Here is a 17,589-nt window from a genome sequence, read left to right as displayed (position 1 = left end):
CAGTTTGGCTTTAGGAAAAGTAAAGGCACGAGAGAGGCAATTCTGACATTATGGCTAATAATGGAAGCAAGGCTAAAGAAAAATCAAGACACGTTCATTGGATTTGTCGACCTGGAAAAAGCGTTCGACAATATAAAATGGTGCAAGCTGTTCGAGATTCTGAAAAAGTAGGGGTAAGCTATAGGGAGAGAGGGGTCATATACAATATGTACAACAACCAAGAGGGAATGATAAGAGTGGACGATCAAGAACGAAGTGCTCGTATTAAGAAGGGTGTAAGACAAGGCTGTAGCCTTTTGCCCCTACTCTTCAATCTGTACATCGAGGAAGCAATGATGGAAATAACAGAAATGTTCAGGAGTGGAATTAAAATACAAGGTGAATGGATATCAATGATACAATTCACTGATGACATTGTTATCCTGAGTGAAAGTAAAGAAGAATTAAATGATCTGCTGAACGGAATGAACAGTCTAATGAGTACACAGTATGGTTTGAGAGTAAATCGGAGAAAGGTGAAGGTAATGAGAAGTAGTAGAAATGAGAACAGCAAGAAACTTATCATCAGGATTGACGGTCACGAAATCAATGAACTTAAGGAATTCTTCTACCTAGGCAGTAAAATAACCAATGACGGACGGAGCAAGGAAGACATCAAAAGCAGACTCGCTATGGCAAAAAAGGCATTTCTGGCCAAGAGAAGTCTACTAATATCAAATACCGGCCTTAATTTGAGGAAGAAACTTCTGAGGATGTATGTCTGGAGTACAGCATTGTATGGTAGTGAAACATGGACTGTGGGAAAAACGGAATGGAAGAGAACCGAAGCATTTGAGATGTGGTGCTATAGATGAATGTTGAAAATTAGGTGGACTGATAAAGTAAGGAATGAGGAGGTTCTACACAGAATTGGAGAGGAAAGGAATATGTTGAAAACACTGATAAGGAGAAGGGACAGGATGATAGGACATCTGCTAAGACATGAGGGAATGACGTCCATGGTACTAGAGGGAGCTGTAGAGGGCAAAAACTGTAGAGGAAGACAGAGATTGGAATATGTCAAGCAAATAATTGAGGACGTAGGTTGCAAGTGCTACTCTGAGATGAAGAGGTTAGCACAGGAAAGGAAATCGTGGCGGGTCGCATCAAACCAGTCAGTAGACTAATGACCAACAAAAAAATAAATAAATAAATAAAATAAAATAAAAATGCAATAGCAAGTGTCACACCAGTGGACCAATTTTTTTGAGTCTGCTGTGACAAGTGAAGTTTACATCAAAATGTTTTGGGAATTTGCTGACCAGTTGGACAAAGAAGAACTTACCTACAACTCATACCAACGGTCTACAGTAACAAACGACACAACTTGTACAATTTATGAGAGAACATCATCCATGAAATCCACTCAGCAACACTAGAGGTTCTGGCAATAACATTTGAGAATCTGCAGTGTCGTGTTCAACTGCATTTACTACCTTTTGTGATGCACGTTTACTTCCCTATTATTTAGAAGGTATGACATGTTCATTTCCTGATTTTTATGCAAAGCCTTTTAACTGTAATTTATGGCACTGTATGTCTGTGGGGCACCCTGTACAAAGAAAGTTATGTTTTTCATAGTAGTTACTACGTTGTATACAAAAAATTGCTTCAAATATTTTGGAAAAGATTGTAACAATAGACACTGGCCTTTAGTCCTCAGGGAGATGCTCCTCCCTGATTTTTGTATATAGGTATAACTTTTGAAATTTTTAGCTGGTCAAGGAAACCTCCAAATTCAAGGTGTTTATTCACAATAAAAGCAAGTGGTTTGAAAATAAGGTGAATTGTCTTCTTGTTTTTTCATTGTGTAGTTAGTTTTACAGCATAAAGTCAGTACCGGCATGCCAGTCAGGAACGATAGAGAAGAGAAGGCTGTGAGAAGAGGTCAACCAACCACATGCTGACTGACAAAATGACATAATCGGCTCCTAGGTGAAGACGACATATACGCTGCACCCAACTGGTGGCAGCCCATTTCGATAGCAGCCTCAACGTTAGCCACTTCGTTAGCCAACGCATCATAGCTTCTTCATTAGCAATCTCTAAGTAGCACAGTTGGAGATTAGCAGTTCAGTTGACATACTTTTGTTAGAAGCGGTCACTAGGACCAGAAGTGTTACTTGTGTGCATCTATTCCGAAGGAGACTGATTATTTTATATGTCACCCATTGCTTGTGACACATCTGTGTCACTGCACTTGTGGATCATCATGTATAAAGGACTACAAGAATTCTCATGTCAAAGTTAAGTATTTGTACTTGTCTTGTAATAATAAAACTCGTTAATGCAAGTTGGTTGTTTGTCTAGCAAACTGAGTATGCAGGATTCCTAGATACAACAACGTGACAATGAGATGTTCAAATTACATGGTGTCGACAATATAGGAGCAATAACATAGTGACAACCTATTAATATGCTGAACCCAGAACCACCAACTGCCACAGATTGTAGCTGTTTTGTTCTGTTGTGGGCTTTTGTGTTTTGCTGGTGCCTTATTTCTACCTTGTCTTTTCTTTGCAGGTGTATGTTTAGATGTTTTAACAGTGTCTCTGATAGTGTTTTTTTTTATTCAGTGTTTTCAGGTGGTCATTGCAAAAATTTTCTATGCTTGTGTGCTTATTTCCATTGCTTGCATTGTCTGTTTATTGCATTTGCCTATTCCAAAATGAGCAACCCACTTCTCCAACCCCCTGCTCAGGTGCCTCAGCTAGCAACACAGCTAACACAGATGTTTCAGTTTCAGGCACAGCAGACTGTAACCCTTCTAAACACAGCAGAGCAGTTACTGGCCAACCAAGCAACAAATGCAGTGTGACCACCCAACCAGCATGCAACAACTGTAGCTCCAAGTGCCACACTGCCTTTTCACCAGTTTAATGAAAAAGTAGGGGAATGGCTCGAGTAGTTGCAACAATATGAAGCCCACACCCTTGTTCACAAATTATCAGGTACTGTGAAACTACATTTTTTGTCAGCAGCAGGAAGTGTAATCTTTCGCCTCGTTCAGAAATTGTTCCATAATACCACTCCCATTACTTTTTGTCAACAGTGGGAAATGCAGTCTTTTGCCTCATTCAGAAATTGTTCCCCACCACTCCAAGTGGACTTTCCTATGATCAGATTGTAGGTTCTCTAACTATAACTGAGGGTAATAGATTTGCAGGGTATGTCAAGGAAATACAAATTCATATGTGCCTGTGGTGCTTTATATTCAGATGTCATGTAGCGTGATGTGATAATGTGCAACATAACTAATATCGCACTTGGAGAACAGATTGTGAAACAGATCCATCATTTATCATCACATGGTGCAAATTCTAGATCAGCTTGATTCAGGTACTATAGCTGCCAATAAGTTTGAACAGCCACCAATTTGTCAGGATGAGTTGTCCCTTGCTTACAACTGGCCCAGTAGGTATCTACAGCATGCATGCACCAAGCTGTGTAAACAGTTCTTTAAATAAGCAGCTACATCAGTGAATAGAATTAAGTCATGCCCTCGGTGCTATTCATGGCACACATACCAAGATAGTAGATAGTAGATAGTGTCGGAAGTTCCATGCGGCCTTTCGCAGATGATGCTGCAGTATACAGAGAAGTTGCAGCATTAGAAAATTGTAGCAAAATGCAGGAAGATCTGCAGCGGATAGGCACTTGGTGTAGGGAGTGGCAACTGACCCTTAACATAGACAAATGTAATGTATTGCGAATACATAGAAAGAAGGATTCTTTATTGTATGATTGTATGATAGCGGAACAAACAATGGTAGCAATTACTTCTGTTAAATATCTGGGAGTATGCGTGCGGAACGATTTGAAATGGAATGATCATATAAAATTAATTGTTGGTAAGGTGGATACCAGGTTGAGATTCATTGGGAGAGTCCTTAGAAAATGTAGTCCATCAACAAAGGAGGTGGCTTACAAAACACTCGTTCGACCTATACTTGAGTATTGCTCATCAGTGTGGGATCCGTACCTGACGGCTTGTAATGGACAAGACATTCCCATTCTCGAAAAATGTACTTTGCCTGCCATATATCACTCACATACGCGAACAGTGACTTTTATGGTACTACAATCACACGACTGTGAGAACATATTTGGTCTTGATTCATTTGATTTGTTTGGCTTTAACAATTTGGACAATGTGTTGTCAGTGTCTGCACTCCATGCAAAAGACAGTGTAGCTAGCTTGCAGAAAAAGATTCCCTGAAGGTTTAGGCAAGGCTAATAATTTTGTTGCACATATTACCATGAAAGACAATGCTCAGCCGAAATTTTGCCAGGCCAGATTTGTTCCCATTGCATTACGGGACAAAGTTGCTGCTGAACTTAAAGAATTGCAAGATCGCGGAGCTATTGCTAGTCAGTTCGCAAGTCCACTGGTTTTGCTCCACAAACCTTCAGGTCACATTCACATCTGTGTTGACTTTAAGTCCACAGTCAACCCACAAACTGTGAATGATACTTATCCATTGCCATGCTCAGAGGATCTCACAGACAGATTAGCAGCTGGTCGCTACTTTCCCAGAATTGATTTATGTGACGCATATCTTCAAATCCCACAAGATGAAGAATCTCAAACCATGTGTGTTGTGAACACTCATTTGGGATTGTCTGAATATTTGCATTTGCCTTTCGGCAGTGCTTCTGCACCAGTGATTTTCAAATGGTGCTTGAAACAGCTGACTACTCAAGTACCAAACTGTTCAAACTATTTGAACTATATTGTCACAGCAGGCCATACATCTGAAGAGCACATTACAAATGTATGTACTTTGTTTGATGTGTTATTTGATGCAGGACTAAATTGTACATTGACAAGTGTGACTTTAAAAAAAAAAAAAACTTGAGTTGCAGTATATTGGCCCTGTCATAAACAGTGAAGGTGTACCTCCTCTTCAATCACATGTGTTAGCCATACGTGACCTGCCAATTCCTCACAGTGTCACATAAATGCAGTCACTCATAGCGAAAATGAACTATTATATTAGGTTCATAATGAATGCTGCCCAAAGTGCAGCTCCATTGTAGTCACAGCTCTTTTTCATCACTTGCATTTCAAGAATGTCCCCTTTGTTTGGACAGATGAGTGCCAAGAAGCTTTTCAAAATCTTAAAGATGCATTGCTCAGTGATTGATGCTTGGTACACTTTGATCCTGCAAATCAGTTGTGTTGCAAGTTTATGCTTCCTCTTACAGAATTGGTGCAGTGCCATCGCACAGATTTGGTGATAAACACAGGCCTATTGCTTTCGAATCAAAAGTGTTGTCCAAAGCTCAGGGTAACTATTCACAAATAGAGAAAGAGGCACTGGCTATTGTGTATGGTGTCAGCAAGTTCTACCACTATCTGTATGGCAGAAAATTCTACTCAGTAATGGGTCACAAGCCATTTCAGTCCTTGTTTCATCCAATGAAGCTGGTTCCTGAATGAACTGCACAAAAATTGCAAAGATGGGCTTTGTTGCTGTCTCAGTACCAGTACGAGATTGTATATCGTCCAACGGCTCAATATGGTAAGGCAGACATACTTTCACATCTTCCCATTAGCCCTGATGCAGACTTTGATGCTCCTGCTGCGCCTTATTGACACATCAATGCTCAGGATTCTGAATTACTTCAATCCTTTCCTCTGAACTATAGGAAAATTGCACAGGCCACGGAAGTTGATTCAGATTTGAACATTTTGCTAAAATACATTTGCACATCTTTGCTTTGCTCATTGCATAGAATAAAGAACTCTGTAATGCACCGATACTTTGCACACTGGCATAGCCTCACTATACATCAAGGTGTGATTCTTGTTCAGAATGACAGTGGACAATCATGTGTGTTGATCCCCAAATCTTTGCAAAAGGAAGTGTTGCAGTTACTTCACCAAGGACACTGGGAGACTGTTCATCCAAAACAGTTAGCATGTTGACACTGTACTTGGCAGGGTATGGATGCCCAAATAGAACAAATGACATCATAGTATCATGCGTGTGTGAAAAATCAGTCTGCTCCACCACAAAAATTCTCTGCTTGGTTAAGTCGCAATCACCATGGCAATGAGTGCACACAGACTTTGCAATCAGTCAATGCATGTTCCAAAAAAGTCCCCTTTTTGGAACATGCATGACTGATTGTGGTAGACTCTTATAGCAAGTTTCCTTTTGCTGTGTCAGTTAACTAAACAAAGTCACGTAGCACAGTTCACGCGTTGTCCTCTATTTTTTGCCTCAAAGATTTGCCTGAAGTCATAGTGTCGGACAATGGCCCTCTAATCACGTCAAATGAATTTGAAACATTCTGTGGACACAATGGCATACGGCATCCAACTAGGGCACCATTCCATCCACAGTCCAATGGAGAAGCGGAATGTTTTGTCAGAACCCTCAAGCAGCAGGTAGCCAAACTTTGCACTACACACACCATAGATCAAGCATTGCAACTGTTTCTCACCTTCTATTGGTCACATCGAGGAGATGGACCATTGCCGATGGAATTGTTTCATGGCCTCTGCCATTGGACTCTGCTCCACCTTCTTCAACATTTGGAACCTATGGAAGGCTGCAAGTATCGCTTCATGCCGAATGATATTGTGTTTTCAAGGTTTTTAGTGGCAGCAGACAGTGAGCACAAGGTGAAATCCTTTGTCCAGTTGTGCATGCATGTATCTCATTTCAAGCCCAGATGGATTACAGTGCCAACATCATAATCAAATTCACCACTGTCATGGGCATGGTGATCCTTCTGTAGCTCTTCCCCCAGATTCGTGGATCCCAAGGATAGCATAGTCACAGCAGCCGCCAGAGGATGTCATCATGACACTGTAGGACAACCCTGTGGAGATGGAGCCTTCGGCTTCAAGAAATTATTAAAGAGAGTTTCAACAGCTGATTAATCTTCATCATATTCATAAACAAAGACCCAGTTTGTGTTTCTAAGGCAGTCTGTGAAAACATTTCTCTTCCTGACTTCTAACTCACAAAGTGCACACTTTCTTATTTGTAGTCACATAATCATTATCTGGCTGTGTATAGTTGTATGTGGGAAGTAGTTGATCATGATCTGCAAAACATTCATCTGCTATTTTAACAGCATGTAGGTCTCTTGAGAAATTAACTGTAATATTTTCCAAACAGTACTTCCCACGTATTGGACTATTCTTAGCATAATGTAAATGTAATGATCTGAATGAGTTTAAAAATGTTTATGAGTTGGACTCATTATAGCTAGAGTCTTAAAATTTTTCTATGCAGTTCTAATTTGTTGATACCTTCTGAATAATACAAATTGTCCAAGTCTGCAAAATAGCTATTAGTTGCTGCAATCACCTCCTTGTTTGAATAAAATCTTTGTCCCACCAGCCATTTCTTCAAATTGAGGAACAAATAGTAGTCCAAGGCAGCCAAGTCTGGAGAATAGGGGGGATGTGAAATGATCTGGAATTCTATTTCCATTAATTTTGCGACCACAACTGCTGTGGTGTGTGCTGGTGCATTGTCGTAATGGAAAAGGACTTTTTTGTGGTCCAATCGCCGGCATTTTTCTTGCAGCTCAGTTTTTAAACGGTCCAATAACAATGAATAATATGCACCTGTAATAGTTTTACCATTTTCCAGATAGTAGATGAGGATTATCCCTTGTGAATCCCAAAAGACAGTTGCCATAACCTTTGTGGCCGAAGGACTGGTCTTCACCGTTTTTGATGCTGATTCTCCCTTGGGAACCCACTGTTTAGATTGTTCTTTAGTCTCAGGGGTATAGTAATGCATCTGTTTCATCCACAGTGACGAAATGACACTTAAAGTCCTGCAGATTCTTGCTGAACATCTGCAAACCATTCTTGCAACACCTCACATGATTCCGTTTTGGTCAAGCGTGAGCAATCGCGGAACCCATTCATTCAAGATGCCCATATGCACCTTAACTCTTCTGTCATCCATCACCATATCATGGATTTTATCAATGATTTTTGGAGTTGTAACCTCCACAGGGCGTCCAGAACGTTCAGCATCCTAAAATTTTGAAACCATTGATATACTGTTCTAATTGAAGGTGCAGAGTCACCGAAATGTTTATCAAGCTTCTCTTTAGTCTCCTGAGGCGTTTTGCCTTTCACAAATCACCACATGAAATTATTCTTCGTCCATTTTTTGACAATCACTCAACTTTCTTGATTCATTCGAATGCCAAACACAAAGAAATAGACCAATATGGCTGAAACTTGGTGTGCATTCTTTCCAAAGGTACTACTAACTGAACATGACCTCGTTATGCGCTAGTGGTGCCATCTTTCAGACTTTGCACAGACTTTTCAAACGCCCCTCATATAACGTCACAGTAATCATACTGTGAACAAGGCTGTATGGTCTAGGTGTTTGTCTTGTTTACTTCTCCGTTGACACATGAACTTGCAGTTAAATCATATCTATGGGATACTGTCACAACAATTGAATTTTTTGTTGTTTATGTCCTAAAAACTTCTTTCTACCTGTAATACAGGCATCTGCTTTATTACAAGACACATCATTCCAGTCATGTACATACACAACATGGTCGGTTTTTAGCATTATTTTCTTTTGGCTGACATCTTTTGAGTAGCACTCATTTTTGCTCCCTGTTTGACAATTCCAGTGGCTACGATGCCACGGTTTACAACCTTTCATACATTAGTTAATTTCCTGCTGTGACTCTCAGCCAAAAACATCACATTGCCTATTAATTACTTCATGGATTTTTGTTTGAACTGACACTGTCTTTAATCAGCAGTTAAGCTTTCCGTTGTTCAGAAAATCATTAATTGCCATAGTTATCAACACTGCAGTCAGTATCTGTGCTGCTTTTGCAACAATATGTTTGCCTTGGCTACTTGTCACTGGTGATATACACATTATCTACATCTTTGGCCCCAAATTCCTCAAATATTACCAGTATCTGGACTCTGCTTATCTCATCAGTGGCATCAAGCAATGTTTGCAATGTTTGCAGCCACAATAAAAGGAATCAGCATGTAGAATAAGCAGAGGAAACATCTACATAGACTTTTACATCTACATCTGTACACTGCAAACCATTGTGAGGTGCATGGCAGAGGGTATGTACCATTGTACCAGTTCTTAGGGTTTCTTCCTGTTCCATTCACGTATGGAGTGTGGGAAGAACGATTGATCGAATGCCTCTGTATATGCAGTAATTATTCTAATCTTATCTTCACGATCCCAATGTGAGAAATACGTAGGAGGTTGTAGTATATTCCTAGACTAATCATTTAAAGCTGGTTCTTGAAACTTTGTTAATAGACTACCTATCTTCAAAAGTCTTCCAGTTCAGTTCCTTCAGTATCTCTGTGACACACTCCCATGGATTAAGCAAACCTTTAATCATTCAATCTGCCCTCCTCTGTATACGTTCAATATCCCCCGTTAGTTCTATCTGGTACGAGTCCCACACACTTGAGCAATATTCTAGAACGGGTTACATGAGAGATTTGTAAGCAATCTCCTTTGTAGATTGCTTCCACTTCCCCAGTATTCTACCAATAAACCGAAGTCTACCACTTGCTTTACCCACAACCGAGCTATGTGATCATTCCATTTTGTACCTTACAAAGTGTTACACCCAGGTATTTGTATGAGTTGGCCAATACCAACAATGACTCATTGATATTACAATCATAGCATTCTACGTTGTTCTTTTTTTTTCCCCTCCATTTTGTGAATCGAAAAATATTACATTTCTGAATTTAAATCAAGCTGCCAAGCTCTGCAGTACTTTGATATCTTATCAAGATCTGACTGAACATTTATGCGGCTTCTTTCAGATAGTACTTCATTATAGATAAATACATCATCTGGAAAAAAGGCCTGATTTTACTATTAATATTATCTGCAAGGCCATTAATGTACAACATGAACAGCAAGGGTCCCAACACACTTGCCTAGGGCACACCCAAAGTTACTCCTACACCTGAAAATGACTCTCCATCGTCCCTACCAAAAAACCTTCAACCCAGTCACAAATTTCACTTTATACCCCATATGATTGTACTTTGGAGAGTAAGTGTAGGTGTGGTACTGAGTCAAATGCTTGTTAGAAATCGAGAAATACAGCATCTACCTGACTGCCTTGATCCACCAAAGCTTTCAGTATGTCACGTGAAAAAACGGCAAGTCAGGTTTCACATGATCGATGTTTCCTGAATCCACGCTCATTGGCATTGAGAAGGTCATTCTGTTCAGGATACCTCATTACGTTTGAGCTCAGAATATGCTCTAAGATTGCACAACAAATCATTGTCACGGATACTTGATGGTAGTTTTGCGGGTCACTTCTACTACCCTTCTCGTAGACAGGTGTCACCTTTGTCTTATTCCAAGACCTGGACAATGTTTTTTGTTTGAGGGGTCTATGATAGAGTACAGTGAGAAGAGGGGCTAACTCAGCCACAAATTCAGTATAGAATCTGACAGAGATTCCATAGGGCCCTGTAGCTATGTTCAGTTTTAATGATTTCAGCTGTCTTTCAACATGAGTGACACTAATTCTTATTTCCTTCATATCTTCACTGGTACAAGGATTAAATTGGGGCAATTCTCCTAGGTTTTTCTTTGTAAGGAACACTTGAAAATGGAGTTAAGCATTTCAGCTTTTGCTTTGCTACCCCCAATTCCAGTTCCTGTTTCATTCACTAGGGACTGGACACTGAGTTAAATACCACTAACAGCCTTTACCAAGAACCAGAATTTCTTTGGTTTCTGTGAAAGATCACTTGGCAATATTCTGGTACAATAGTCATTGGAGGCACCATGCATTGCTCTCTTAACAGTCACACACATTTAATTCAGCATCTCTCCACTTACATATATATTCCGGTAGGAGGTCTTATCTGAAGCACTAGGATCCTTGTTTATAATAACAAGCTTATTATTATTTTCTTTTACTCACAGGAAATGGTCGCACACAGTACATGATCTGTGTGTTGATCACTTTCCGTTTTTAATATTATCTTCACTTCTTCGAATTTCTTCATGTGGTCTTCATATTCAGAATGTGTTGTAGCAAACTGTGCATTAATTTCTTCATCCTGTGATTCCAAAAGAACTTTGAGGTTACTTACAACTAAGCTCTCAGCAGGTAGTTTTTTCATTACTGTTTTTTGTTTCTTTATGAGTTCTTCATGTTCAGAGCGTATCGCCACAAGATGATCTTTCACAGTTTTTATTGCCTTCTTCTTACAGTGTTAGGAATTCCTTTAAATTGATTTCTACTAAATATTCTATACATGTACAGCACTGCCACTGATCTTCATTTTTTATGAATTTGAGATTTATTTTCACACACTTATCATGATACCAACACTTGCATTCTGTGCATAAAATACCTTTTACCACCTTTTGGGAGCAAATATTACATATGGAATGACCACACAATAATGAAACTGAGGGACTGTCTTTGTCACTACCTGTATTTGGTGCAATGTTTTCAGTAATATGACTGTTAGCACCTATCTTCTTCAGAATTGGTATTACTACATTGTTCTTGAAATCTGGCGGTATTTTGTTAAACTGCATGCCGCGTGCAATAGTTTTGTCATGACTGGGTCTCCAATATTCTCAATAATCCTGAGGAAATGCCATCAACTCCAGGAGTCTAGTTTCCACTTAGGTCTGCATCAAATTCTTTTCGCAGTATTTTATCTATGTATTCCTGCTCTTTTGTTGAAAACATTCTGAACCCATGACTGGGTACAAAGTATAGGTTGACTCTTACACAGAAGACAGCAGCAACCAGACATTTTTTCCAATGCTACTTATTTATATAGTGATGCTGTTTAAATAAATAAAAAGCATTGTAAAAAGTGGCTGGTTGCTGTTATCTTCTATGTAAGAGTCAACCTATAACAAGTATTCCTTCCAGCTTCCTGCTTTCATTTCTTTGCTTCGTACTGGCTTGCCATCAGAGCTTATGATATAGCTGTGTTGCTTTCCTCAAAATATCTAATTTTCCTATATTCAACATCTATTTTATCCCGAGTACTACATGCTTCTACAGTCTTGCATTTGTTTTCTAGCGACTCCTGCTTAGCCACTTTACACTTTCTGTCATTCTCATTTTTTAGGCACATTATTCATTTTCACCCTATTCATTTGTTGCATTTTTTAAAATTTTTCTTTCATCAAATAACTTCAACATTTTCATGGGTTATCTTAGGATTTCTATGTTACAGGAAATTTCATAGAACCCACTTCCTACCCTGAAACTAACATTGTCCCCCCACAGAATGCAGAAATAAAACTGTAGTAAGTTAACAAAAGCATTCATCTACATCTACATCCATACTCCGAAGCCACCTGACGGTGTGTGGCGGAGGGTACCCTGAGTACCTCTATCGGTTCTCCCCTCTATTCCAGTCTCATATTGCTCGTGGAAAGAAGGAATGTCGGTATGCTTCTGTGTGGGCTCTAATCTCTCTGATTTTATCCTCATGGTCTCTTCGCAAGATATACGTAGGAGGGAGCAATATACTGCTTGATTCTTCGGTGAGGGTATGTTCTCGAAACTTTAACAAAAGCCCATACCAAGCTACTGAGCGTCTCTCCTGCAGAGTCTTCCACTGGAGTTTATCTACCATCTCCGTAATGGTTTCGCGATTACTAAATGATCCTGTAATGAAGCGCGCTGCTCTCCTTTGGATCTTCTCTATCTCTTCTATCAACCCTATCTGCTAGGGATCCCACACTGCTGAGCAGTATTCGAGCAGTGGGCAAACAAGCGTACTGTAACCTACTTCCTTTGTTTTCGGATTGCATTTCCTTAGGCTTCTTCCAATGAATCGCAGTCTGGCATCTGCTTTACCGACGATCAACTTTATATGATCATTCCATTTTAAATCACTCCTAATGCGTACTCCCAGATAATTTATGGAATTAATTGCTTCCAGTTGCTGACCTGCTATTTTGTAGCTAAATGATAAGGGATCTATCTTTCTATGTATTCGCAGCACATTACACTTGTCTACATTGAGATTCAATTGCCATTCCCTGCACCATGCATCTGATCCTCCTGAAATTTCAGTACAATTTTCCATAGTTACAACCTCTCGATACACCACAGCATCATCTGCAAAAAGCCTCAGTGAACTACCGATGTCATCCACCAGGTCATTTATGTATATTGTGAATAGCAACGGTCCTATGACACTCCCCTGTGGCACACCTGAAATCACTCTTACTTCGAAAGACTTCTCTCCATTGAGAATGACATGCTGCATTCTGTTATCCAGGAACTCCTCAATCCAATTACACAATTGGTCTGATAGTCCATATGCTCTTACTTTGTTCACTAAATGACTGTGGGGAACTGTATCGAACGCCTTGCGGAAGTCGAGAAACACGGCATCTACCTGTGAACCCGTATCTATGGCCCTCTGAGTCTCGTGGACGAATAGCGTGAGCTGGGTTTCACACGACCGTCTTTTTCGAAACCCATGCTGATTCCTACAGAGTAGATTTCTAGTCTCCAGAAAAGTCATTATACTCGAACATAATACCTGTTCCCAAATTCTACAACTGATAGACGTTAGAGATATTGGACTATAGTTCTGCACATCTGTTTGACGTCCCTTCTTGAAAACGGGGATGACCTGTGCCCTTTACCAATCCTTTGGAACGCTTCGCTCTTCTAGATACCTACGGTACACTGCTGCAAGAAGGGGGGTAAGTTCCTTCGCGTACTCTGTGTAAAATTGAACTGGTATTCCATCAGGTCCAGCAGCCTTTCCTCTTTTGAGCGATTTTAATTGTTTCTCTATCCCTCTGTCGTCTATTTTGATATCTACCATTTTGTCATCTGTGCGACTATCTAGAGAAGGAACTACAGTGCAGTCTTCCTCTGTGAAACAGCTTTGGAAGAAGACATTTAGTATTTCGGCCTTTAGTCTGTCATCCTCTGTTTCAGTACCATTTTGGTCACAGAGTGTCTGGACATTTTGTTTTGATCCACCAACCGCTTTGACATAAGGCCGAAATTTCTTAGGATTTTCTGCCAAGTCATAATATAGTACTTTACTTTTGAATTCACTGAACGCCTCTCGCACAGCCCTCCTCACACTACATTTCGCTTCACGTAATTTTTGTTTGTCTGCAAGGCTTTGGCTATGTTTATGTTTGCTGTGACATCTGAAAACAATTCTGTCACTGTTCAAGATAAGCACTTCTGAACTAAGTCTTATAGCAGTTCAAAATGATTGATATGCAACAGCTCACACACTTGTCAAAACAGTTTTCAGAGTACCCACTCAATTCCCAGCCATAATTAGTCAGTATCTCATTGTTTGTGCTGATCCAAGAAACATAACTACATTATATTCGAAAAAGGCAACTATGTGCTCACAATTTTAAATTAGTCTGAATTGTGCAATGTGTGATGGATAAAACAGTTGGTTGGATTAGTCAAGATTCCCCATACAATCTGGAAAAAATATCATGTTTGCGGCAATTTGGAGAACTTGAAGTCAGTAGTAGTATGGAAAAAGAAAGTAGCAATTCTTGAAGCTGGACATGTTAACTAACACTTGTAAGTGATAAATGGCACTTTGTTAAAAAATCTCAAGTTCCAAGGGTTATCATTATTGTGTGCTGATATTCATTTTGGGCCATATGGATGAAATACCATGATGCAAAGGAATTTTGAGACATAGTGATCAAGTTACTGTTCTGGAGGCATGTGGCTGACGACACAGCATCCTGAAAAACCACCCCCCATGTTACAACGATGTGTGATAGGATTCCGCTAACAAACATCAATGCAGCATTGTGTCAAGTCACCAGTGCATGCAATTGCCGCCTGCAGCAACCACACTAACACTCACTGCATCATCATTTACATGAAGCAATCAAGCCAGCAGGCATAATCAAGCCAGCAGGCATATTTGAACCAATAGCCATAGTCAGATGGCCACTGTTATGCTGGACACTCCACCATCTGCTGAGCAGTCACCTTCGTCATCAGGCCACCAACTGTATGAAGGGGTCAGGGAAGAGCTTGACCATAAGAGTACACCAGATTCATGTGTCATATTAGAAGGGTTCCGCATCCAGCCACCAGCCCCACACATTGAGGTCTGGAGTTCGACACTGGTAGTCTGCCCATGGAATCCAGTGACGGCTTTGCTTAATCATCACTCAGTGAGCTAAGCACAGTCACTGCAGCAAGCAAGGATGAAGTGAGATAACAACCTCTACTGCCCCAGAAGGAAGATGCCTTGGCTCAACACCATGCTGCACCCACCAGACACGTGCAACTGTAATTGCTCTAGCTTGGGTATAATAAAGTGTTTTTCTGAATCCAGACTACCTTGCCGTGGTCATCCTCACCTCAGATGGTCATATGTCTCCCTCACCAGCCCATCAAATGCACAAAGCCCAGATGGGAGGGCAATTACAGCATTCTGACCAATCAAAGAAATGCTCCCCCACTTTACAGTAACAGACTGTTGTCACTGCACCATTACAACTGGTGACAGAAGTGGAAAGGCACACGTGTAAAAAGAATTTGTCATTAATTTCTGACAGTACCACTGCTGGTTTCACAAGAGTCAGATGTCACAATCACCATTTCATCTGGGATTGGAGTGTTGACAGATGGGTTTCTTATTTCTATTGTTCCTGGCTTTGTGGATGTCCTCTTCCTCTGTATTAATATATCATAGGCAACGTGTTCAGTATGAAGATGGGTGTAGGTTAGTGTAAATAAAGAAGTACAGGTGTAATTTAGTGAAAGTAGTGTTGTTATGTAAGTCATATATTTAAGAGTCCTCGAGGGATCCATCATAGCAGATTTGTTGTTTGACATCCACTGAATGCCTGACTCGTGCAGAGTTTTTTCACTTCCTTTCCATTTCAGCACTGCACTCCTGCTTCTATCTGTGATCCTTTTCTATAATTAGGTACGCAATAGCCACTGTACTTGCAAAAGCCACTGTACTCCATAGACCAGTGTCTCAACAAATACATCACAGTTGCAACAGTGTTTTGTGGTATAATTTTGGTCTTTGCATCATGCTTCATCTGTCTCAGAACAGCATAGTTAGTTCTGAGATACCACACAGATTCAAGATGTGTCATTACCACATCATCATCACTAAATCACTCCCCACTCCCGACCCCTCACAGCTCACAGCAAAGAACGTACCTGAAACCAGTGCAGAGAGTTATGGCCGAAAGGTAAAAGATGTCATATGGTAGAACCCAGTGAGATACTAGGGGAAAAATGTGTTGATGAAAAGTACTAGTTATGAAACAGGAGTCAAAATAAAGTAGCACAGGTTGAAGCTGGTAGACACCTGTTGCTAAGCGAGTATGTCAGTAATATCATAGAGCTTGTGGAGCATGATACAATGAATGGTTCTCTCTGCAATGAGAGATGAAGATGTAAGAATTGGGCAATAGTTCTACTACTGTTATGGTCAGTGATGTGACATTAGTGACTATCATGGGACCGAGCGAGGTGGCGCAGTGGTTAGCACAATGGACTCGCATTCGGGAGGACGACGGTTCAATCACGTCTCCGGCCATCCTGATTTAGGTTTTCCGTGATTTCCCTAAATTGTTTCAGGCAAATGCCGGGATTGTTCCTTTGAAAGGGCATGGCCGATTTCCTTCGCAATCCTTCCCTAACCCGAGCTTGCGCTTCGTCTCTAATGACCTCGTTGTCGACGGGACGTTAAACACTAAACACCACCACCACTATCATGGATTTTTCTTGTAAATAGTTTATATTTTGGGTCATCTTGGCCAAATTCTTGTCCTTGTACTTAAAGAAGCAGATTTTAAGACAATAATGAGATGTAATTGGTTAGTAGGATGATGTACAATGTGGGGAAGATGATGAACATATTGATAATGAGAGATACAGTGATGATGATGGGTATGTATTTAAAGAGAATATTTAGAAAATATGAGTGAGTATATAATTCTGTACTTTTATTTGGGTCAAATGGGTATGATGTACAAATTACATATTTACACAGAATCCTATCCCAAAGAGCTGGTCAGCATGGTTGCAGAGTGGATGAGGGAATTTTGTGGACTTTCAATGTGTTATGAACTAGCTTTGCCTAGAGGCTTCATGGAACAGTGTAGAAAGTAAGTGGGCTGTAAGAGAAGTGGACCTGAGCATGAATAGGTGGACAAAAGCAACCACTTAAGTCAAAGTGCATAAATTTATCAACAACCCTAGTGTCTGTTCACGCACATGTGCATAGCTTTTCAGAACCAGCCAGTGACTAGAACAATAAAAACTATGGACAGACTTGTTCCTAAATGTGTCCATATGTGTGTTCTAGCTAGCTTTCGTCAGGGAGGGAGCACCCTAAATGTGGGGACTGAACTTCTCTGAAGAGGGATGGTATGTCGCCATATGGATGAAATACTGCAACCCCAAAGATATTCAGAAACCACTGATCCACTCAGTGTGCCGAAGACACACGGCTGATGACACAATGACCTGCAAGTTGCCCCAAATGTTACATTGACATTTAGCGAGACTCTGGTA

This window comes from Schistocerca gregaria, chromosome 3 (assembly GCF_023897955.1).
Source record: "Schistocerca gregaria isolate iqSchGreg1 chromosome 3, iqSchGreg1.2, whole genome shotgun sequence".
Taxonomy (NCBI): Eukaryota; Metazoa; Arthropoda; class Insecta; order Orthoptera; family Acrididae; genus Schistocerca; species Schistocerca gregaria.
Note: the sequence above shows the minus strand (reverse complement) of the source record.